This window comes from Phascolarctos cinereus, unplaced genomic scaffold, assembly GCF_003287225.1.
Source record: "Phascolarctos cinereus isolate Bilbo 61053 unplaced genomic scaffold, phaCin_HiC Scaffold_4;HRSCAF=312, whole genome shotgun sequence".
Taxonomy (NCBI): domain Eukaryota; kingdom Metazoa; phylum Chordata; class Mammalia; order Diprotodontia; family Phascolarctidae; genus Phascolarctos; species Phascolarctos cinereus.
The window spans coordinates 27,871,699-27,898,410 of record NW_027555847.1 but is presented as its reverse complement, the minus strand read 5'-3'; the positions used below and the strand labels follow the sequence as shown (position 1 = coordinate 27,898,410).

Below are 26,712 nucleotides of genomic sequence, written 5' to 3'. Positions count from 1 at the left end.
GACCTAAAACTATTTTAAAACTCAAATTAGAGTGGTAGGGGGACAAATGGAAAACAAAACGAGAGCTATAGAAGAATCATTTGGAAAGAGAATTAACATCTTGAAAGAAGACATATGAAACTTTGACCAGGAATATAATTCTGTGAAAATTGTTGTTGACCAACAGAAGCTAATGACCCCATGAATATCAAGAAAAATTAACACAAAGTGAAAAGACTGAAAAAATTTTAAAAAGTGTGAAAAATCTCATAGCAAAAACAGCTGATCTGGGAAATAGTTTAAAGAGAGATAATTTAAGAATTCTTGGATTATGTGAAAGCCATAGTCCAAAAATAACCTAGACATGATATTTCTAGAAATTGTAAAAGAAAACTGCCCAGATTTTTAAGAAACAGAGGGCAAAGAAGAAATAGAAAGAGTCCATCCATGACCTCATGAAAAGCAAAACCCCAAATAAAAACTGCAGGTAGATTACAGCCAAAATTCCAAGCATTTAGGTAAAAATAAATAAATAAACAAATAAACAAATAAATAAATAAACAAATAAACAATTAAATAATTATAAATAAATAAATAAATAAATAATGAACGAAAAACCCCCAAAACTAAAAAAACTGCTAAAAGCAGCCAGAAAGAAAGAATTCAAGTACTGAGGAGCCACAGTCAGGATCATTTAAGATTTAGCAGCCACTACTAGAAAGGAACAGAGTTTAGAATATGATATTCCTAAAGGCAAAATATCTAGGCTTCCAGTCAAGAATAACTTATCCAGCAAAATTGAGTATACTTCTACAGAGAGAAAAATGGATCTATAATGAAATAGAGGAGTGGGTGACACTTGAATCTCACTCTCATTTGAACTAATCAAAGAAGGAAATAATACATATACACACACAATTAGGTACAGAAATATATTTCATCCAGCAGGGAAACAGGAAGGAAAGGTGTTAAATGAAAAGTGGGGAGGGACCAGCAGGAGGATAGATTAAGGAAGGGATTGGTCAGAAGCAAAACAACAAACTCTTGAAGAGGGGGTGGGAAATACAGACATGGAAATTATAAGAAAATGAGCTGAAGAGAAATCCACAATTAACCATCACAGCTATAAATATAAATTGTATGAAACTCATCTATAAAATGGAAGAGGATAGCAAAATGGATTAGAAACCATAACCCAACACTATGTTGTCTACAAGAAACAACTTGAAACAGAAAAATACACATAGAATTAGAATAAGGGGCTGAAGAAGAATCTACTATACGTCAGCTGATGTAAAAAAGGCAGACAGCAATTATGGTCTCATACAGAGTCACGACAAAAATATACCAATTAAAAGAGATAAATATGGAAAATATATTTTGCTGAAACATACCCTAAACAATGAATGAACAATAATACTAAACATGTGCATCAAATGAAGAGCATCTAAATTCTTAAAAGAAAAGTTAGGTAAATAATGGGCAGAAATAGATAGATATAACAATTAGGGACCCCAATTACCCTCTTAGACCTTGATAATTCTAACAACAACAAAAAAGAAATGAAGGACTTGAAGTAAGATTTAGAAAAGTTAGATGTGATAGACATATGTTGAATATCAAATGGGAAAAGAAAAAAGTATTTCTCAGCTGTAAATGGCACCTTCACAAAAACTGGTCATCTATTAGAGCGTGAAAACCTCGCAGAATTGAGTATAAATATGGTAGAATAAGTACAAATATTAAATATGCCTTTTGTAGACCATAATGCAATAAGAATTATAACCAATGAAGTTCCTTTAATGCAAAGATTTAAATAGAGTTAGAGATTAAATAATAATCCTAAACAAGTGGGTGGGTCAAAGAACAAATCCTAAAAACAATAAAAATTCATTAAAGCTAACGACAGCAATGACACAACATGCCAAAATGCTCTACTTAATCGAAAATAAACATCTTTAAACCCTTTCATCAGTAAAAGAGAGAAAGAGCAAATCAATGAATTGGGTATGCAGCTAAAAAACACCCTAGGAAGTGAATAAACTAAAACCTCTAGTAAATATCAAAATTGAAATCTTGAAAACCAAAGAGATTAATAAAATCGAAAGCAAAACCCCACTGAATTAATAAATAAAACTCATGATTAAAAATAACCAATAAAAGAAACAAACTATTTGCTAGCTTGATTAAAAAAAGAAAGAAGAAAATAAAATTACCTATATTAAGAATGAAAAAGATAAATTCACAAATAAAAGAGAAGAAATACATGAAATTATTAGAAGCTATTTTCCTCTATCAAATGCCAACAAAACTGACAATCCAAATAAAATAGATTAATATTTATAAAGGTATAAATTGCCTGGATTAACAGAATAGGTAATAGAAGATTTAAATAATCATATGTTAGAAAAAAAATAAACAAGTCATTTATGAACTCTGAGATACTTCTGCTTGCAGATGACATTTCATCTAACCCCCAAACATTATAAAACCTCTGAAAGATGTCTATGAGCACTCAGAAGAATTTGGCCTATCCATCCACATAGGAAAGACAAGGTGGGATGAAAAACGTCTATAATCCAGATTTCAACATGCATTTTGATGGATACCCTATAGAATTTGTCCATTGGTAATATATCAGGAACAGACAGTATACAGATGGCCAGAAGGGTTGGATCAGAGTTGAATAGGAGAGCAGGCTGGATTGTTCTCAGGAAATTGAAAATTTCCTTTGCTGACCTCAAACTTCCCACGAAAGCAAAGGTTCATCTTTCTTAACACTAGCATTGTACCAGTACTGTTACATGAGAGTGATACATGGAATACAGTAGCCTCCAAAGAGTTAAAAAGGAGAACCACACAAAGGCCAATGGAGAGGTGCGTGGTGGGTGTGTGTAGGCTCAGACATCAGATTCTCTGGGTTTCAGGAGATGAGTTTCTGTGAACTTTTTGTGGTTTGAATTTCAATTTTTTGAAATCTTATTATCTATAATTTAAAGTACCTTCGGGAAAAATCCAGGACTGTGTGGGAGATGGTGAATGTAGGTCTAAAAGGAGTCTCCAAATCCAGAAACTCAGCAGAGGCATATTTCTGGGGACCCACAGCAGCTGGGGCTGGGGTAAAGATACCAACGGCTCACTCCTCTCCCAGACCATCTGCTTGACACTTACAGGGCTCAGCGCCCCCAGCAGTTTGAACACCCTGGGATGCATTCCATTATTTTGTTTTTTAAAAACACCCGATAAATAACTTATCACATGGAACTTCTTTGTTGCCAGAAAGGCCGTTAATGGCCTTGAATCTCACTTACCCAGCAGCAGTGAGACAGAACACAGCAAAAACAAATACATACGGAAGACAAAGCTAAATTTCCAGCTAAGCTGTCCTGTGGATTAATGTCTGTCTGGGGGATTTTTTCTTGGTAATTAAAGTCAGAGCTTTTGAGTACTTCAACATATCTTGCATTGAATTTTTGATATCCCCTTAGTATCCCAGGTTTCAAAGGAAATGATTTGATATCACTCTCCTCAAAGCAAGTTTTCTTCTCTGCAACCAAAATTCCCTTCTCTAGTCTTCTCTGGAGACCTGTACTCTGCACATATCAGTGTCTAGTGGAGCACCCAAACATTTGGTTCAAATTATTTGGCGTAAATACTGGAGAATTTTGCCTGGAATGCATTTCATATCTATCTCTCCCTGAAACACTGCTTAAGAACCATGGCCTAGAACTACAAAAAGTCAATGATGTTCTAGGGTCACCTTCCTTCACTTTGCTGAATGTGAGCCATTGTATGGACAAATCGTCTTTCCCAAAATGGAGGGAAATTTAAGATGAGGGGGAAAGGAGGGTGGAAGAGGAGATACAAAAGTGGTTATTCTGAGGACCCTTAAAGTTACAGGTATGGGACTCTGACAATAACATTGGAAAACAAAGTCTCTCTTGAAGCTCCAGCAGTCCTGATGCATCCCACTCCTAGACTCAGTGATCTGCAGTAGAAGCTAGAGATAGCCGCTACTCAGATTGTAGCAAAGGAGAACTCTTCCCCCCTTACCCAATAGATGACTGTAACAGCTTCATTTCATCCTCTGATGATCATGACATTGCAGAAGCTTGAATCTGCTCCTTTGTGGGTTGTACTATCCGAACCATCTTCAGAGGCCAGCACGAACTAAATTTGAAGATCTCGTCCTGAACCTTCTGAGACTTGGCAAGAATGCCCTTTATTTGGAGCAGGTTGAAGAATATTATATATTGGGCAGTTCCTTTGGTGAAGAAAGGCCCAGGCTACTTTTCCCTCATAGACCTTTCTCAGTAGCTTTTCAAGTTTGTGTATTTTATTACTATAAGTTTGCTTTTAAAGCATGTTTTCTAGGCAATTCACAAAACACATGTATGTTCATCTCAATATTTTTTTTTCTTTCAGTACATGGTGTAACCTGTCAGGTGATTGATAGTTATTATTAAGAAGATTAGGTGAGTGTCAAAATTCCTTCTGATCCTGGGTCTTCATGCTTATTGTTTCAAATAATGAGAATCCATTTGGAATTTCATGTGAAATTCAGTGCAGCTTGGGGCAGGCCACAAGCATTTCAAGCATGAAGTTACAGGGATTATTCTGCAGAATAGCAGCCAATGGTGTTGCCCCGAGATATGTTCTAAAGAGGTCCCTCTGTTCCTGTTAATTACCAACTCCCTCTCATTCTCATCCCCCCTCCCCTGGCTTTGATTGTCTATTGGGATGGATTCCTGAGCGTTCACAGGTTATTTTATATGGAGTCGTCTCGTGTATGCTCCCTTTAACATGATGCTGTGCCAAATAGCACAGAAATGGAGGTGCCATACTGGGCTGAGAGGCTAAAGGGAAGCATACCGCAGTGCAGGAGATGGCCTGATTCAGCTTTGTGCTGGTGTTTGGAAGTCTGATGAGCTGTGTGTGTATCAGAGCAAAAACTCCCCACGAGTCAAGCCCTGGAGTGATGGTGGCCATGGAGCCATTTTGTGTGTGTGTGTGTGTGTGTGTGTGTGTGTGTGTGTGTGTGTATTTATACAACTGTAGAATGTGTGTGCATATAGTGTGCATCAGTGTGAGTATAGTGAGATACATACATAAGGCATTTATCTGTCTGTTCTTTCAGTGCATGCTCATACAATGTGACCCACTGCTATTGTGTGTATGGGTGTGCACGTCATGCACCTTTAGAATATGTATGTGTAGTGTGTATTGGTGTGAGAATAAGTATGCATATAATATATGTATCTGTGGTGTATGCTGATATCATGTGTCCTGTTGGTAGTTTATATGTACATGGTGCATGTGCATATGTATATATGCACACACATGTGTATGTTATATAAAACTATAGAATGTGCGTATATAATAGGAACGGGTGTAAGCATACATATGTGCTTGTGTGCATGCATGTATATATGCATGTATATAGATATGTGTATGTATCTGTATTTGTGTATGTATATATGTGCATATATAGATATGTGTATGTACATATATACATGTGTATATGTGTAAATATGTATAAGTATATATTATTTATGTGTATATGTACACATACAAATATCTATGTACACTATACATATCTGCTGATTTTTTTAGTGTGTGTACTGATATAATGTGCCTTGTTGGTGATTTGTGCGTGTGTGTGTGTGTGTGTGTGTGTGTGTGTGAGTGGGTGTGTTATAGAATATACTGCAGGGGTTTTCTCCCTGTGGTCCACAGATAGATTTCAGAGACTTGTGAACTTGAAAAAGAAAAAAAATGCGGCCTTATTTTTACTGTGCTTTGGCTTTCTCTGTATTTTATTTTATGCATTGAAAAACATTATTCTAAGGAGGGTTCCATAGATTTCATTAGACTGCCCAAGTGGTTCAAAACATACACAACAAGGTTAAGAACCCCAGCTTTAGTATGTGTGTGTGTATGTTTGTAGTGTGAACTGTGTGTTGTTGTATGTATATATTCTATACAAGCATTCATATATACAAGATTTTAAGTTTCAATAGCTTAAAAGTGCCCTAAGACTTTTGGGATACAGTATATGTGTGTTTGTGTATATGTGTGTGTGTGTGTGTGTGTGTGTGTTTGTATACATATATTAACAGTTGGTTATTCAGTCGTTTTAGTAGTGTCTGACTCTTTATGATAACCATCTGGGGTTTTATTGGTAAAGACACTGGAGTGGTTTGCCATTTCCTTCTCCAGCTCATTTTATAGATGGGGAAACTGAGGCAAACAGGGTTAAGTGACTTGCCCAGGGTCACACAGCTAGCAAGTATCTGAGGCCAGATTTGAACTCAGGGAGATGAGGCTTCCTTACTCCAGGCCCAGCACTCTATCCATTGCACCACCTAGCTATCTCACGAACAGTATATGTGTACCTTACACACATATACATATATATATACACACACACATATATATACACATACACACATGACATACACATGTATGTGTTCCTTTATACACCTGTGTGTATATACACTATACATGCATGTATATACACACCAGAATACATGTATAATGCATATGGGATATGTGTGTATACAGTTGGTGGGGTGCTATGGAAACAGCCCTAAACTTATGATTTTCTGACCCAAGTTCTGAATCCAGCTCCATCACTTACTACGGCTTGATCTCAGGCAATTCACTTCCCCTCTCTGAGACTCAGTTTCCTTATCTACAAAATCAGGGGGTTGGCCAAGAAAGCCTTTGAACTTCCTTCTGCTCTAGCTTTATGGTCTTAGCTGTTGCTCCAGTGAACATGGTGAGCATATATCCATTTACCTACATGCATAGATATGTCTACAGTGCTCAACACTCTTGTTCTGGAGTGTGTATGTGTATTATTGTGGAAGGTGTGTATTGTACACTGTACAGGGACATTGTACAGAGGTAGAGTGCGTGTATGTAGGCGTATTAATGTAGGGTGCATGTTGGCATAATGTGCTGCCATACCAAGTATGCTCTCTAGCCTATTTATGGGTGTTGTCGTATAGTGATAGCAACAGCTAATGTGTGTGTGGTGCTTTCGGTACGTAAAGAGTTATATATGTGACCTTTACAAAAACCCTGTGAGGTAGGTACTATTATTATCCCCATTTTTCAGATAAGGAAACTGAGGATCAGAGTATTCAGTGTGTATGTTATTTTTTAATTATTCAATTTAATTCAATCATCATTAACTGAGTGCTTCCTACTTGCAAAACATTGAGTTAGGTATTAAGGATACAGTGAGAAACCTGAAATAGTCCCTGCCCTCAAGAAGCTTACATTCTGCTATGGGGATAGAACACATATACAGAACAGTCAATATGGAATTATATGTGATCAATATAACTAAGTTTGGAGGGTCAGTGAGTTAAAAACAAAAAAAGCCCAAACTACACTTAAAATAATAGTTGATAGTGCGCCCTCTTACAAAGCCCTTATATGTCAAGGAAAGTATTCTGGTGTAGTTGGGAAAAGCAGTCAGGAGATCAAGCATGTCATTTCACTTCTCTGGGCCTCAGTTTCCTCATCTGTAAAATGACAGGGTTAGAAGAGATGACATTTAGGGTTTTCCTAAGCACTGGCTTTTATTCTAATCTAATAGGTCTCTAGGTCTCTGGGTTCCCCATTAGTCGTGTGACTGTGGGCAATTCATCAACTAAATAGTGACCAGATGGTTATTCTTAAAGTACAGGTCTGATAATGTCATGCCACTGCTCAAGAAAATTCACTGGATCTTTATTTTCTTTAGGATAAAATACAATTTCCTTGGTTTGACCCTTAAAGCCCCTTGTGGCCTGGCTCACAATTATCTTTCCAAATTGATTCGGGAATCCCTCTCCCACTTCCAATGGATGCTACATTTTGGCCAAACTGTCCCATATATCTATATCTATATCTACACGTACATATATATTTATACCATCTACACATACACACACATATGTGTCCCATATATATGTCTTATATATAACATCCCACCTCCTACCTTCCTCCTTTCAGCAGACTGTTCCCTGTGACTGAATGCTCTCCTATTTCATCTCCACCTCTTGGAACCCCTTGGTCCAAAGTTCAGCTCAAGCACCCCCTCCTATAAGAGGTTTCCCCTGATTACCCTCACTGCTAGCCAGCTTCCCAACTTTCCCCTCCCCCAATTACTTTGTAATAACTTCACAAAATCTTTGCACTTACAGATCACTTGTGTGATTCGATGAATAGAGAGTTGGATTTGTATCCAGGTAGACCTGGCTCTGACATATGCAATTTGACACATCCTGGTTGTGAGACTGGGGCGAGGCATACTACCTCTCAATGATCTAAGACTAGAATATGCAGAGAAGGTGGTGACTTGAATTGGTAGAGAAAGTTTCCTTACCTGGGAATTCTTTCTACCAATGAGATCACAGGTTCAGTCCCTATCCCTGTCATTTCTACTTCCATATCTCTAGATTCATATTATTTTTGTTCCCAGTATGGTGTAAGCAACATGAGATGAGGGATGATTTCGATTTTTAGATCCCATCTATGATATAATGCATGCATAAAATTAGAGGGGATTGAATTAAATGGGAGAGAATAAGACCCCTTACGTCACTACCCAGCATTTAAAGGACAATTTTTAATATCAGTTTTTATGCCGTCACCTAGTAATCTCTCTTGATTTAAAAAAAATAGGGGAAGCGAGAGAAAATGAATCCCTTTGCTTTGCTCTCAGTATTTGGAAGTTCTATTATCCTGGCAACTTTCCTTTTGGTAGTCCCTATCACATCTTCAGACAATTGGGTTTTAATTTGTTTCCAAAAAGTGTTTCTGTCCCAAGAAAGGGACGTTTTTCTTTGGAAAGCAGCTCTTTCAACGATGGCAACAATAAATCTGTCATAAAAGGTTGTCTTTCTGAACTTGGGCTGGGTAACTAGCCACATGTGTTTAAATGCCAGTGGTCAGGCATGGGGACTTACTCTCCCTGTTCAATTTGATGCAACAATTCACCAAACATTTATTAAGTGCCTACTATGCGCTATTCCCTAAGCTAGACACTGCAATGATAAAAATGAATCATTTTTTTTTTCCCTTCAAGAAGCTTATATTCTCCTGGAGTACAATATAAAATAAGTGTAGTGCAAGGAAAGTGGAGGGCAGGGAAGAAACTCACAACGGTGCTATCAGAGTATCTTATCTTTAGAATTGGAAGTTAACTCAGCCGACAAAATCCATTCCCATTTCAAATCTATGATCCTAAACTCTAGACCACCTTTCTTGCTTTACAGATGAGGAAACTGAGGCCCAGACGACCCAGCTAGCTTTCATTTGAAGATTTCTAACAAGGAGGGTTCTAGGTATCTCCCAAATTTGCCTCTTTGCAAGTTCCACCTATTGTTCCGGGTTCTGCCTTGAGAGTCCAAACAGATCAAGTCCCATCTTTCTTCCACGTGACAGTCTTTTAAGTACTTGAAAACAGCTGACACATTTGTCCCAACTCTTCCGTTGTCTGGGTTTAATATCCTGAGTCACTTCCATCTTTCCTTATATGGCATGGACTCAAGGCCCATTACCATCCTGGTCGCCCTCATTTCGCCTTTTCTCCTCCGGGCTAAGCATCTTCAGTTCTTTAAACTGATTTTCTTTAGTTCATATACTGCTGAAATCAGAGCCCTGAAGGAATACAATGCAAAGCAGACTTGTTCTGATAGTGGGGAGAATGGAGGGATAGGTTGTGGGCAGACCTATTGAATTAAATGGGCCTATTGAGTTAGTTGGGCAACTTCTGAAGAGGGTAGAGAGCCCAGATATAAAAGGAGCCAGAGGAAGGCATTGGGCATTTGGGAGAGAAAAAAACACAAGAGAATGGAAAAGATCATTTGCCGAAATGGATGTTAGGGAAGGTGTTAAAAACGGTTGTTTTGTTCTTGTCTTTGTATTCCCAATGTTTAACACATTGCCTGGATAGAGAGTAGGTATGCAATAAATATTGATTGATTGATTGATTGGTAAGCTCCATCTACTTCCCCATGTTGTCAAGCACTGGCCCTACCTGTAATTTGAGGGAAGGAAGGAGGAAGCTTTGTTGCCTCTGGCCAATGATTTGCCTTGCCATTGGATGTCAAAAGGCAGTCAATTTTCTCTGTGGTTCCAAAGCATAACTACATTCTCTAGGGGCTAGATGTCTCTACAAACAATGCACACGAATTGTCTTCTGCCTAGTGACAATAACGCTAGAGGAGATGGGGTTCTTGTTCCATGTGACAGAGCTCTTTCCCTCCCATTGTTAAGAAACGGTCCTCATACGAACCACAATCTAAAGATCCCACAGATTATAGGGCTGGAACAGATATGTGGCTGCCGAGACTTTAAATATATCTTTTTCACTTGGCAGAGCGCTGATACAGGCTAGTTAAGTATAGAGGGCTTATTGGTGATTATTAACTCCATTTCCCAAAAAGAAAATAATGAAAATCTCATATGGATAATTACCAAGCAAAAAACTTCTCTTTTCTCTTCAAAGAGAATGACTTTTTCCAGGGTGTATAAAAAATGAGTCACCGAGAATTGTTTCTATCTCTCAGGCAAGGCTCAAGAAATTGGTTCTGTTGAATCCCACAGAACTCCAATGTGAAAGAGTCAGATCTAAGAAAGAGACAAATGAAATCAGGGTGTGTGTGTCCACAGTTTAATTTCTCTTACGCTGGCTTGACATGTGTTGCATGGGAGGTCAGTCCAAAACTGGGCCCCCCTAATGAGGCCAGTTCAGAACTGTCTCTAGTTGGGATTTTTGGGGATACAGGTTATATGTCTTTTGAGGAGTAGTTGTTCTCAAGGGATGCTAATCAACTCTGGGAGGTGGGCTTTTTAAAATGAGGGTACTGTGACCCAGGTCACTCAATCCTGGTCAAAGAGACATCAATTTCCATATCACCTGTCTTGACAATAGGGAGGAATCAACATTCCCCTAGACCTGTCTAGGCAACAAAATGAGCAGGAATGAACGCATTTAGATTACATCTGAACTTAGAAAGAAAGGGAGATGGGGAAGCTCTGAGTTTCCAAGATAATGATTACTAAGCAAAATCATTTTTCACAGCTCCTAACTGAGAAGCTGGTCCCCTCACCCCAATTTAGGAGACAGACATATTTTCCAACTTTAAAAGAAAGAAAAACAAGTGAGGAAGAATTGTCTTGCAACTATTGATGGTTCCCCCTCCATTTCCTTTGGAAGAGGATACGATGAAGCTAGAATAGGTAAGGAACCTGACTGAGAAGCCTGATGACTCCTGCCCACCCATCCTTACAAGATGTGGCATTGAGTATGTCCACACTGGCTCAGATATCATTAGAACTGAAAGGGACAGTGAGATTGTCTAAGACCATAAGAATGTAGGCATGTAGATTTTGAATTGGAAGGGACCTCAGAGGTGATCTAGTCCAGTCCCCTCATTTTACAAATGAGGAAACTGAGGCTCAGAGGGATAAGGTGACTTGAGTTGAAAATACCAGTGAAACCTGAGGTGCCCTAGGAACTTGGTGCCTGGCATTTGTCATGCCTGGTTCTAATGGAAACTCTTTGGGCTCATGGGTCAGGAGAAAAATTTAGCCCATATATTACACACACCAAATACAGAGAGTACATTTTCAGCAAAAATGATAATAATGATAATGATAAAAGTTAGCATTTATGAAGTGCTATAAGATTTACATAGTAATATACAAGTTATCTCATTTTATCTTTTAATATGATAATAGTAATAGCTAAAGTATAATGTCTACTATGTGCCTGGTGCTTTATAATCACCTCATTAGATCCTCACAACTCTGGGAGTTATGTGCTATTATTATTTTATAGATGAGGAAACTGAGTCAAATACAGGTGAAATGACTTATCCCAGCATCACACAGCTAATAAGTGACTGAGGCTGGATTTGAACTCAGGTCTTCCTGACTCCAGGCCCGGTGCTCAATCCACTAGAATCTAAGAATCTCAGACTTGGAAGGGACCTCAAAGATCCCTGAACAGGAATTTCCCCTGTAATTATCCCAAGGAATGGATGTTAAGCCTCCCACAAAGACCTGAATTTATGGGGAACACGTTACCTGATGGAGTGCTATGTTCAACTTTGGGACATTTTAATCACAGTAATTTTTTTCCTTCATGGAACTGGAGTCTTTGCATTGCAATTTTTGGTCGCTGAAGTTAGTTGTACCCTCAGGGACAAAGAAGAAATGATGAACCAACCGATCAGTAAATAAACTTTTACTCCCAAGGGAAGGGAAGGAGTATTTATCAAGCATCTGTTGTGTACCAAGCCCTGTGCTAAATATTTCACACATTTTGTCTCATTTGAGCTTTACAACAACCCTATGAAGTAGCTGCTGCATTTTACATCCGAGGAAATTGAGACAGTGTTCAAGTGACTTTCCCAGGCTTACACAGACAGTAAGTGTCTGAGGCTCGATTTGAACTCAGGTCTTCCTGACCCCAGGAGTGTTCACTGTGTGACCTGGCATGATGTGAGGGGCAAGGGACACATATACAAAACCAAGAAAGTATAAAAGCTCTTCCACATGAATCTTACTATTACAAAATAACATCCCTGAACTTCTTCTGGTATAGTCAAATAATAGAACAGCTAGCATAGTACCACAAGGGCAGCTAGGTGGCACGGTGAACAGAGTGTCAGCCTTGAAGTCAGAAAGACCTGAGTTCAAATCTTACCTCAGACACTTACAAGCTATGTGACCCTGGGCAAGTCACCTAACCCTCTTTGCCTCAGTTTCCTCATCTGCAAAATGAGCTGGAGAAGGAAATGGCACATCACTCCAGTATTTTTGACAAGAAAACCCCAAATGGGGTCAGAGAGTCTCACATGACTGAAACAACTGAACAACACATAGTACCATAAACATAGAGATATCTTAAACTTTTAAGTGTGTAAACTGTATATCATTTGAGGATAGAGAAACCAGGTTAACCTGGAGCACTTGCCGATAATAATATCATCTCTCTGGTTTGTGTCCCTACCTAGGATTTCCTTGTGAACATTCGACTTCACCTTGTTTCTGGCTCCTGTCTAGGCACCTTCAGTTCTCTTAGGAGCACTGAGTTAACAAATAAGAGTCGTGGAGCAAGTTTGCTGCACACAGCACAGATGCAAAAAGAACTCCTCTCCGAGATCAAATATAACCAAGCAAACTTCCTTCTGGTTAAGTTCCACTTTTCTCTGGTGTCCTGTGTCATTGTAATGTACTTGGAGTGCCACCTTGGGCTTGAGGCCTCCCAAAATAAGGAAAAGACTAGGATATTTCTAGATAATCTAGTAACCTTGCCACTGGCATGTCCCAAGTTCCTTTGGAGGTTGCACAGTCCACATGACTCGCCGTAGTACGGAAGGGCAAAATCTAAGTTTGTACTTCCATACCAGGTATCTGGGCCTTGCTGCTCCTTGGCCCAGACCCTTCCTCCTTGCTTCACCTTCCATCCCCTTCTTTCAAGATTGAAAAGGTCTGCAGCTGGTACCACTCCTGAACTCTGACTTCATAGTGACGTTTTCTTGGTGTTGTGTGCTGGAAGGAACACCAGATTTCCAACTCCAACTGTAAAATGCGTGCCTCTGATCCTAACCCTAAATCAGAAGAACTTGGTTAAAACCCCAGCTCTGTCCCTTGCCACTTATGTCACCTTGGCAAGTCACTCTGGGCTTCAGTTTCTCAATTTATAAAATGAGGGAGTTGGGCTAACATTCCTTCCAACTCAGAATCTACGACTGACTGGTCTGCCTCCCATTGCTTCAGCTAATACCTCCATGCCTTCCATGGAGAAGTTCCCAGCTTCTTAGGAAGGCCGTCACCTGGGCCAACATGTCCGAAGGGTAGTCAACATCTTTTTAGCTGTGATGTTAGTCAAGCCTACAGCTCATTTTCTGGGATCCAACGAAGCTGCTTGGGCAACTGTCAAGACCTCTTCACTGTTCTCACCTGGATATTCTCGCTCTCAGATGAGTTGAATCCATGCAGTCAAATTCCATTCACCTCTACCTTGCCTCAGGGTTCAATGCAGAGTACTTCCTACTGAGTGTCTTTGAGCAAGAACACTTGTACCCATGTCCATTCACCTTTCTGATTCCCATGATGCTCTAGCCTTAGATCCCTCAGACCTTCATAGAATTATATATTTAGAGCTGGAAGGAACATTAGATGACTTCTGCTGCAACACCTTCATTTTTAGATGAGATTCTAAGGTTCAAAGAGATGAAGTAACTTACTAAAGGGCACACAGTGTGACAAATGGTGAGATTTGAATCCAGATCCTGTAACTACATTTTGAGTGCTTTCTTCATTGTACTATACAGGGGAAGGGGCCAACCTGGCCATGACTATCATTATTTCTACTGTTGTGGGAAATACCCATTTCCTTTTTAAAACACAATTTTAGACATTGTGAGTGTTACCAAAACACATTAAAGATCCTCTCTCTGTTCTCATACAACATATTATTTTGTTACCCTACATGCATGCCAAGTACTTTTATTTGTAAAGTTTGGCCTAGAGCCATAAGCATGATTTTTTAGACTTGGAAGTGGGATGGGCAGGAAGTGCCCTATGAAATTGGGTTTTTGATCAAGGCTTTCTTGCCACCCAGTCCTCTGAAGAGGAATAAGGCATATAATATAATTTATGGATGAACTTCCCTTGGGTCTATCCATTTGGGGTCACTGCAGGCATTACTGGATAGAAAAAGGAGTAGCTTCCTCCTCCCTCCCCAGCTTAGTTCAAGAATTTCATTACACTGTATCAGACGTATTTCACATTTAATTTCCTTTTAAATTAAAAAAAAAAAAGAGGACCAGGAATAGCATCTTTGGGGCTGTGCCAATTTCTCTCCAGGAACTGGGTTTTCTAACTGAATTATAAGTCTTCTAAAACTGGAGGAAGTCTGACAAGATGGCTGATGTGCTGACAAAAGCTTTCTTCTCCCCCTCCATAGACACTGACTTCAGCTACTTTGTCACAGGGATATTTGTATGCGCACCTGAATTTCAGCTCACTCTATGAGCAACTCATTGATTTTTTTTAAGGTAACAAATCCCCCAGTTCAACATTTTTGTTCCATTTTTCAGCTGGGGAGAATGATACTGGACATGCAGGGAGTTGCCACTTATTTAAATTGTGATTAAGAATGTATTAGTTGGGGAAAAATCTCTGGAAAATAGCACAAAAATGTGCAGATTGATTAAAACAGTAGGTGAAAGATGTGATCTCAAATGAATTCCTTTAATCACATCCAGCGTAGATGTTTATTATGAACTGCTCTTGTTTGTACAACATTTCTAGTAATTAATCAATCAATCAATAAACATTTTTAAATGCTTACTATGCATCAGGGAAATCACTGGAATTAAGAGTGGTTAGGGAAGGCTTCCTCTAAAAGGTGGGATTTGAGTTGGGACTTTAAGGAAATGGGGAGGTCAGTAATTGGAGTAGAGGAAGGAGAGTGTTCCAGGCATGGAGGACAGCCACAGAAAATGCCTGGAACTGAGACAGGGAGTGTCTTGCTCTTGGGACAGGCAGGAAGCCATTGTCATTGAAGTGAGGAGTATGTGTTCGGGAGTAAGACATAAGAAGACTGGAAAGGTAGGAAGGGGCTAGGTTATGAAGGGCTTTGAATGCCAAATAGTGCATTAGTATTTGCTTCTGGACGTAAAAGGGAGCCACTGAAGTTTATTTGTGTGTGTGTGTGTGTGTGTGTGTGTGTGTGTATGTGTATGTGTGTGTGTGACATGATCAGGGCTATGTTTTAGGAAAGTAACTTTTCATGGCTGACTGGAGGATAGTTTGGGGTCAAGAGAGAGCTGAAGGAGACAGACTCACTAGCAGCTATTGCAATGATCCAGGCATCAGACGGTAGGGGCCTGTACCAGAGTTGTGGCAATGTCAGAGGAGAGAAGGGAGTACGTCTGAGAGGTGTTGCAAAGATGAAATCAACAGGCCTTGGCAATAAATTGGGTATGGGGGAAAGGTGAGAGTTAGTGAGAGTTAGAAACCAGGATGACTCTCAGGTTAAGAGTCTGGGGGACTGCAAGGATGGTGTTGCCCTCTACAGTAACAGGAAAAGTAGAAGGGGGGAGAGTTTAGGGGGAAAGATGAGTTCTATGTTGAACATACTGAGTTTAAGATGGGTCACTAGGGCTAGGGTTGAGACATTCTCCCTTGACCTTCCTAATGACTTGGAGAATTTGAGAGTTGAAGGATCCTCAGTGGCCACCTAATTTCCTTTGACATAAAAGGAACCATTACTGCAAAAACCAGAGAAATGGCCATTCAGCCTTTGCTTGAAGGCTTGTAAGTAAGGGAAAGCTTGCCCCTTGCACTTTGGGATAGCTCTAACCGTTAGGAAGCAAGGAGGTCAGATCCTGATGGCCAAACTCTGTGACTCCTGAGATATGATGTAATAGGGATTCATTCTTGAAACAGAGATTGAACTAGCCAACCTCTGCTGTTCTTTCCTTCTCAGGAGCTCTTATGATTCTGAATTCTTTGGAGGTCCCAAATGATCACACGACTCCTATCTTAGTCCCAAAGACACTTTCACTTCCTTGCCTTCACCTTGACCTTACTTACCTCTTGCCATATTCTTAACAGTCTAGCCATAAACATTCCCCATATTTTTCAAACTTTCCATACCTTTGCTTGCATCATTCCCTCTTCCTAGAATGCCTTGTCCAACTTTTGCCTCTTGAAATCCTACTTACAGCTCAAATGCTACATCTTCCAGGAAGCCTTCTCTGATATCCACAATCAGTCAATCATTATCTAGGAAGGGCCTGTCATGCGTCAGGCATTCTGCTAAGCAGTGAGGTTACAAACGCAAAAGTGAGATAGCTCCATTCTTAAATGAACTTACATTCAGAAATATAAGTCAGGAATGATCTTTCCTTTCTCAGGCTTCATTGCTTTCATATGCAATTATCTTACTGTGTATTATGTAATAATGTAACATTCAATATTGATCATGGCCTTCAAATCTTAATAATTTCGTAGATTTAAAGTTACAAGGCATATTGGGGGTCCATCTAGACTGGGGATTCTTATCCTTTTTTGTGTCATAGACCCTGTTGGCAATCTGATGAACCCTATTAATTCCTTCTCAGTATTACAAAGGAAATTGTTCATAATTAAATGAGATATCATATTTCTCATCTGAGTTAAGGGACCCTCTGAAACCTATCCACTGACTTCTTGGAGATCAAGGGACCCCAAAGTAAGAGGTCCTGATCTGAACTCTGCCCTCATTTTAAAGATGAGGAAACAGTCATAGAGAGATGTAAGTGACTTGTTCAAGGCCATATAGATCAGAAGTGACAAAGCTGGGATGTGAGCTCAGGTACTCTGACTTCAACTTAGGATCATTCTGACCCTAACTAGAGTCAGAAATATGTAGCACATGTAGACAACTCCCTTGGTGTGAGCAGAAGAACCCTCAGTTCCTCTACAAGTACTTAAGGTAAGAAGGCAGATCAGATATAGTGCAGTCTTTATTTCATCTCCCAGAAAATTCAGCAACCACAAAGAGTAGCCATAAAGTATCACTATAGTTCTCTCCTTTTTCCAATAAGTGCCACCTTCACTTGAGAGACCCATAGAGTCTTCTAGACTCATAGCACAACCCGTGGTTTGAATTCTTGGAAGAGAAATAAACTTGTAATTTCTATAGAGGAAACCCTTTACATTGTGGTGAGCTCATTCTTCACCCCAGTGACTGTACAGATCTCCCCTTAAAAGTTGAGGTTCCCCTCAGAATGAAAACACACTTGGAGTTGCCCTAGAGGTAACCCTCTGATATTCTATTGAGTCCCATCTTCATCCCAAGTCTCCATGCATCTTTCTTGCCTTATAAAATGACACGTGCTCTCCTAGTAGAAAATCAGTGAGGTCATTAGAAAAGCATCTTTCCGGGGAAGCTGCGTGGTGCAGTGGATAGAGCACTGCCCCTGGAGTCAGGAGGAACTGAGTTCAAATCTGGCCTCAGACCAGATACTGGACACTTACAAGCTGTGTGACCCTGGGCAAGTCATTTAACCCCAATTGCTAAAAAAAAAAAAAGAAAGGAATCTTCCTGTTGGACTTGTACCATTTGAAAACCTCACAGAAATAGTGGAGGGTATGTTCAAGTTTTTGTTCTCCATATCATGGCTCAACCTTTGACTGATTCTGCTTTGCTGGCAGCATGTGTGTGGAGCCATCCTTTTTCCAAGACGATGTTGACCAGAAACTCTTCCTTGCCTGTCTAGAGTGCTAGATCCCTAAACTGTCAAGGAACTTCACATTACCCAGGAAATCCTCTCTCTTCTATGTGAGAAACCTGGTCCTGGGACTTCTCATGAACTTACTATAGTCAAGGTAATGGACCCTCATTTCTGCAGGAAGTTCAGTTTGAGGCTTCAGTTTCTTTGTGGGCTGCACAGTTGAAGGGGTTTGTCATTGCTTATTGAAGACATCAGTGATTGTTTTTGGAGGGAGGGGGATGTAGTGCAATTTACAGCTTGCTGTTCCCCATGCCTCCTCAGCCCCAAAGGTTCATTCTCATGTCTGCAACTCTCCAGTCTGTGCTCAGTTCTCTCAGAACTTCCTTAACAATGTGCCCTGCTTTGCACTGAAGACTCCCCTTTATGGGTCCAACATAAACTAGTCATGCTGACCCATAACCACTTGAGCCAACCAAATCATCGCTCATTCTCAATGTGGTGTTAGTGGATGGGTGTGTTCCAGGTGATATGCCCCTGATTCTCCAAATGAGGACGTGAATGGGCACGTGCACACCCTCCACAGGGAGATGCAATTATGTTCTGAAGAAAGGCTCATCGCCCTGTCACCTCATCAAGTCGATTAGTGGCTTCCCCTTTAACTTCCTACAACATATTTGTTTCATGCGTAAGATATTCCCTCAAATTGTAAGTGACATGAAGACAGGGAGCATGACTATTTTATCTTTATGTTTCTCCAGAATCCTACACCATGCCTTCATTTAGTGGGCACTTAATCATTGCTGTTGTGAACTGCATTACCAATTTGGCTCAACATTTATCAAGCACCCACTGTATGCAAGAAACTAGAAGCACAAAGACAAATGGAAAAATAATTCCTGCTCTCAAGGAGCTTACTATTTTGGAGGAGGGGAGGATATAACATGCAAATAGATATAACATAAAAAAAATGATAACAAACATGTAAAGAAAAATATAGACTGCTTTGAAAACAAGATATAATCTAGGGAGGAGAGGAAGAGATTTTTTCATCTGGGTTTTTATTTGCCTATTTTTAATTAAACCAAACCAAAGATACAGCCAGTTATTAGGAAATATTTACGTACCATTTAAAAATCCAGCTTCAGAATTTATAGCCCTCCTTTCCTTACATAGTGATGGCTATCTCTGCTTCCAGATTAGAGGAAGCGCTGTGCTTTTTCACTGTCCTCACTCTTTCACTGGATGGAGACTCGGCAGTCCCATTTCAGGTATCTCAGCAGCCTAGGATTTTCGTTCTATGGGCCTCGTGACTTAACTTCATCAAGGGCATCTATGAGTTTCTCCTCGACTTCCTTTTATACATAATGCAACAATTTGACATGGGTTGGGAAAACTACTCAAAGTTTGTGACTGTGGTAGAGATTAGTTTCATAATCCTCCAACGAGGTTCATGACCAAATGATATAACCAGACATGACATTTCAATTACACAACCATGGACCACACTGTTAGTCATCTCTGTGTCCTGGGTTTGGTTAGTTATGCATCTGATAAAAGATGCCATTTAATGCATTAGTACACAGTGGATGCCTGAGTCTTCCCTCCCTACTTTCTTTCTAAAATGTCACTCAGAAAGGCACCAAAGGCCTCATTAACAGTCTTGCTGTTTAAAAACAGACTCATATGATCTTTGTGACTTATGGAAATTTCTGCAAGTGTATTAGTCAATAAAAGGCAAAGAAAATAAAAAAAATGAATCCAACCAATTTTGGGTGTCCTTTATGAAACCATCAGGGAATTTCTGAAAATTATCTGCACTTTCAGTTCAGTTTAATTCAATTCAATAACAGTGATCTCTTAATTGCCAAATCCAATGAACTTTGCTCAGTCCTTAGCCTTCTTTACTTCTACTGCATTTGACATTGTTGATGGTTTTCTCCTCTGGCATACTCATTCCTCTCTGGGTTTTTCTAACACTGCTGTTTCCCAATTCTCTTTCTCTCTGCCCCATTGTTCCCTAAACTCCTTTACTAGCATTATATGAAATGATTGCAAATGACCACTAATGGTGGAGATTCCCTATAGCTCTGTTCTGGACTCTCTTTTCTTTTTCTTTGTACTATGTCATCTGACAATCTCATTAGATCCCAAGGGTTAAAATATCACCTCTGTGCAGATTATCCCCAGGTCTATATATCCATCCATAGTCTAACTCCTGAGCTACATTCCTGTATCATCAACTGCCTCTTGGATATTTCAATCATCAAACTCAGTATATTCAAACCAGAATTCATTATGTTTTCCCCCAAACCTTTTCCTCTTCCCAACTTCCGTGTAATTATCTAGGGAATATGATTCTTCCATTTGATTCCTTCCTCTCACTCACTCCATATATCCAATCCATTGACAAATCTTGTCAAGTCTACTTTCAAATTTCTCATGCGTTTATGCTTTCCCCTACTCATACAGCCACAACTATAATTCATGCCCTCATCACTTCTCACAAAGATTCCTCCAATATTCTTCAACTAGTCTTCCCGTCTCAAGTCTTTCCCTACTCCAATCCATTCTCTACCATCAGCCAAAGTGATTTTTCTTAGGTGTGTATCAGACCCCTTCCTCAAATAGTTCTTTATTGCACCCAGGATCAAACTGAAATCTTTTGTTTGGCACTTAAAGCTTTTCATAACCTAGTCTCTTCTTACCTTTCCAACCCAATTACACTTATTCCCAACACACTCCATGGTCCAGCGATCCTGGCTTATTTGCAGGTGCTCGGATATAACATGTAGGGCATCTAGGTGGTGCAGTGGATACAGCGATAGGCCTTGAGTCAGGAAATCCTAAGTTCAGATCTGGTCTCAGACATTGATCAAGTCACTTAACCCTATTTGCTTCAGTCTCCTCATTTGTAAAATGAACTGGGCAAGAAAATGACAAAATGCTTCAGTATCTTTACCAAGACAACCCCACATGGGGTCAGACAAGACTGAAATGGCTGAATAACAACAACAATAACAACAACTCCCCAACACACCATCTCCCATTTTTCTGCCTTTGCCTGATAACTTCCGTGTCTAGAATACTCTGTCTCCTCACCTCTACTTTTTGGTTTTCCTGGATTCCTTCAAGATTCAGCTCAAGTCCTATTTCCTGAAGAATATCTTTATCTGTCCCTCTCCCTCTTTCTCCTGCCCCCCTCAATGCTTGCCCTTAGAGACAAACCTCCAGCTACTGTCTTTTTATCTTCCATATACTTTGTTATTTATAGATTTTTTCTGCTTTTTGAATATATACTTCTTGAGCTTAGGGATTATATTTGTCTTTCTTTGTTATCTTCAATTCTTAGCATAGTGCCTGGCACACAATAGGTGCTTAATAAATGTTTGTTGACTGAATTTAGCAAACATTAAGTTCCTACTATACACAAACACATTAGTAGCCTTAAAGACAGCTTTACTTTTTAATCCAAATGTTCCACCTGCAGTTTGGTTCCATATTCTTCCTTGACTGCCTCAGTGAACCAAAGATGAATTTTAAATGTAGACCAAGCAGGTCTCTCATCACCTTAGAAGGCAATAGGAGCTTGTGAGTCTGAGGTCCGACTTCATTTCCACAAGGAGGGAATGTTTTCTTGCTTTCTTCTTCCTTCCTTCCTTCCTTCCTTCCTTCCTTCCTTCCTTCCTTCCTTCCTTCCTTCCTTCCTTCTTTCCTTCCTCCTTCCTCTGTCACTCACTCTTTCTTCCTCTCTCTTCTTTTATTTATATATTTTATATCAGATATTTCTGGAAATTCTCTGTCTCTGTCTCTGTCTCTCTGTCTCCCTCTCCTTTGCTTCTTTCCTTCTTCCTCTTAAAATCAAACTATTCCTTATAATCAAGAAAACAAGTTAAGCAAATTTACTGTGGCCAAATCTATAAAACCTTTGCTCTAGTAGCCTTCCAACTCTATTAAAAAGAAGGAAGTCTGTTGTATTATTAGTTCTCTGGAACCACTATTGTATTTTTTTTAACTGCTCAGAATTTGACTTATTTTTAGTGGTGTATTCATTGACATTGCTGTAGTCAGGTATATAGCTTCTTTCTGTATTTCATGCTATATCTACTGTCTTCTTTTATAGGTTGTTTCATATTTTTTTTATTTTATAGTATTCTAAAGAACACCTTTCCATATTTTCATATTTGCAGGTGCTATTTATTTTCCTTGAGCTTGTAGAAGGAAGGAGCTTAGTGTTAGTATCAGAGGGATGAATTGATATAGCAGGGAATTTGCTCTCTTACTTTTAGCAGGCATGATAACTTGCTCAGAGCACCATAAATAAATAGAATAAAACCTCATTACCTAACATTCACTGAAAGGGTAAAATTTGAGTAATATACAGCTTTTGAAGACTGGCATTAAAAATGCATGATGAAACTACCTTTAATGGATCTGTGATCTCATTAATGTGCTGCCTACATGCTGGCCATCATACTCATCTCTCCCCACCACAGTATTAATCTTTCTTTGCTTTCTTCCCAGGATCTGATAGATGAGCTTTCATTTTGTCTTTCCTGTAACTAGGCCTCCATGTACTTTCTGTTCATTTCAACATCATGTTGCAGTGTCTGGCTACCCTTTAGGTGCTGTCTTCATCCATTAGAATGTAAGCACCTTGAGGGAAGGGATTGCCTTACTTGTATTTTGTTATCAGCTTAGCAAAGTGCCTAGCACATAGTAAGTACTTAATAAGCATTCTATCTATCTATCTATCTATCTATCTATCTATCTATCTATCTATCTATCTATCTATCTTTCCATCCATCCTTCCATCCATTTATCCCTCCTGATCCATTGATCCTACCCATCCAGCATACTTTCTTCTATGTCTGCTTATAAAATTGCCACCAGTCAGGTCCATTCAATGTGATGGTGGCCTTCCTTGTGTTCTCTTGACATTATAAAAAAAACCCAATGGAATGTGTGAGCTAACAAAAGGAAAAAAAATGAACAAATGTTGACCAGTAGTGGTCTTTTGGGAACATGGCTTAATGAACAGATAGGAGTGGTTGAAAATCACATAATAATCGTTTGCAAATGAATGAGTCTTCCAAAGTACCTAAAGACCATCTCCTTCAGTCTCCAAAGAACTTAAGTGTGGGTTCCCCAGAAGGGCAGTGGAGAGGTATGTGAAGAGCAAAAGTGTAACATATCACCAGCTCAATTATTCAAGAGAGGTGAGGTAAACGGTGTCATCAAATTCAAATAGAAATGGGGTCACTAACCAATGCATAAGGATCCCTGTGGGCCACATAGAAACTTAGAAAATGACATATTAATATTATCTATCTTCTATTGTATTTTTATTTATTTTGTTAAATACTTCCCAGTTACGTTTTTATCTGACTTGGCTTGCACTCAAAAATGCTGTCAACCGAGGGCAGCTAGGTGGTGCAGTGGATAGAACACTGGCCCTGGATTCAGGAGGACCTGAGTTCAAATATGGCCTCAGACACATAACAATTACTAGCTGTGTGACCCTGGGCAAGTCACCTAACCCCATTGCGTAGCCAAAAAAAAAAAAAGAATGCTATCAGCCTGCCTGTGGTCTGTGTGTTTGCCACCTCTGAGATAAAGGACCTCATTTAAGATGTGTGTGATTGGAAAGAAAGTTGTCTGGCAAACAATAAGCAATGACTATGGATACAGAGTAGACTGAGATTGGACCTGCCATTGCGCTGGTAGAGGGAACTCCTCAGTGAGGAAACTCCTTCTACCAGTGCAGGTTGGTACATTCTTGGCAACCAATCCTCTTAATTACTTACTTGGAACACTGTGGGGGAGGAAAGTGTAAGTGACTTGCCTAGGGTCACCTGATATGTGTCAGAGGGAGCACTTGAACCCTGGTCTTCCTGGATTCAAGGTTAGCTCTGTATCGACTATGCCACATTACCTCAACCAATGAATTGCCCTTGCAATCCATTAGTATCCATACAAGATCTAGAGAAGTAAAAGTATGTAAGATGGTTCCTTTACGGAGGCCTTATTGGAAGATATGGACAAGGCACCCAAGATGAGAAAGATGGATGGGCTGTGAGACAGAACTTTGTAGAGAGTACCCACAACAATTCCATCAACAATCCATTGAGGAAGGGCAGCTAAGTGGCACAGTGAATAGAGCACTGGCCCTGGAGTCAGGAGGACCTGAGTTCAAATCCAGCCTCAGTCACGTAACACTCACTAGCTGTGTGACCCTAGGCAAATCACTTAACCCCAATTGCCTCAAAAAAAAAAAGAATAGTCCATTGAGGAATCTGAGTAAGTACTGATACATACTTCCTTGAGGTCTTGTTTATATCTTTTACCTATAACAGTGATCAACTGTATGCATCCCAGTCTCAGCATCAATCATAACAACTTCTTATTTTGGGTAGTGTGAAATAAGGAGGCTTTCCTATACATTTGGAGCATACCCCTGGTCTTCCAGCTAACCAGTCCTCCACCTCTTCAGTCCCCCTTACTCTGAAGACTCCAATTAAACATAAAATTTACTTTCAGGTTCTAAGTAATCCTCTTGCAGTATTTTATATGGTAAATGTTTCACTGAGGTATTTTTCTTTCTGCTTTTATTGCTGGAATTATGAGGCTGGTTTTCAGGCCTCCACTGTGTAGTGAAATCAGATTTACCTGGTGTATTACATGGCTCAGGATTTCATTATCTTCTTCTCAATGTGAGAGAGTATTTACACTAAGATGTAATGACTTACTTGCACAAAAGTATTTCATCTATATGGAACAGAGCTTTACTTCATAAAAATACAATTTCTTTGGTTGGATAATTATTGTCAGTAAACTGACCATATCCAATTCTGTTGTTAACTTTTGCTGTTCAATAATTTTACTTATGTCTGACTTTTTACAATCCCAAGTGGGGTTCTCTTGCAAAGATACTGGTTTCCCATTTACATCTCTGGCTTATTTTACAGATGAGAAAACTGAGGCAAATGGTTAGGTGACTTGCTCAGGGTCACACAGCTAGTAAGAGTCTGAGGCCAGATTTGAACTCAGGAAGATGAATCTTCCTGACTTCAGGTCCAGCGCTCTAGCTATTGTGCCACCTAACGGCCCCTTTGATCTCACCTAGTTATGAATAAATCTCACGGACCTGATAAAAATATAGAAAGGCTTGTATGTGTCTATATGTGAGGGCTCATACTTGTACATCTGTCTGTTTATATACTTATCAGCAAATACTTGGATTGACCTGGTTTGGGAGAATCCTTGAAGTGTATTAGAATTATTATCTATGATTTGAGATCAGCAGAACAAAAAAAAGTTTCTATCCCAGAGAACAGCATTTTGCTGCCTTATTCTGCTTTTCAATATAATAATAATACCAATAATAACCTAGCATTTACATAGCACCTTAAGGTTTGCAAAGCCTTTTACAAATATAATTTCATTTGATTGTTGCAACAACCTTGGAATGTAGGTGCTATTATTATCTTCCCTTGCAGATGGCAAAAATGAGGCAGTCAGAGGCTAGGTGACTTGTACAGGGTCACATAGCTGATAGGTAAGTGCCTGTCTAAGACCAGATGTGAATTCAACTAATTTTTTCCTAACTCTGAGTTCAGTACTCTAGCCACTGTGCAACCCAGCTGCCCCTTGGATCTTTCATAGAGCTTTGGACTACTATTTAACTTTTACTGTATTTTAATTGCCAGTGTTCCATGAAGTCAAGTCAACGAGCATTTGTTCATGATGTGTTAGGCTCTGTGCTAAATGCTAGGGATTCAAAGGAAGAAAAGTCTCTGTCCTCAAGGAGCACACAGTCCAATGGGGTGAGATGACTTGTAAATAGCTATGAGCATATAAGATAGAGCCATGATAAATTGGAGATTATCTTGGAGGGAAGGCATTAAGGGAGATTAGGAAAGACTTCTTGCATAAGGTGGGAAGTTAACTGGGACTTGAAGGAAGTCTGCTGAGCCAGGAGATGGAGATAAGGAGGGAGAACTTTTCAGGCATGGTTTACAGCCAGCATAAATATAGATGGGGTGCATCATACAAGGAATATAGGTGACTCAATGGACACAGTGCCAGGCCTGGAGTTGGGAAGACCTGAATTTAAATCTGGCCTCAGATACTTACTAGCTGTGTGACCTTGATCAAGTCACTTAACCCTGCTTGCCTCAGTTTCCTCATCTGTAAAATGAGCTGGAGAAGGAAATGGCAAACCACCCCAGTATCTCTGCCAAGAAAACCTCCCAAAGAGGGGTCATAAAGAGTTGGACACAACTGAAAAATGACTGAACAACAGTATGGAAAATAGGTGTTCTCATCTGCTTTGTTTTTCTGGTATACATAATTGGGCAGGCTCTGTTAAGAGCTCATAGATCTCATTTTGGAGGATCTGCAGCGTCATCTGAAAATAGAAGCTTTTGGAAGATCCTTCCGTCTCTAGGAAACTTTCTTTCATTCAGACTCTGCTCTGGATAAACATCCTCCAGTG

General features: G+C 39.6%; 1 protein-coding gene across 1 annotated transcript in view; it reads right to left on the bottom strand.

The window, feature by feature from the left end:
- The window catches only part of SYNPR (synaptoporin), a 376,141-nt gene that overhangs the window by 36,712 nt on the left and 312,717 nt on the right, over positions 1 to 26,712 (bottom strand). The gene's annotated exons all lie outside the window — the stretch shown is intronic.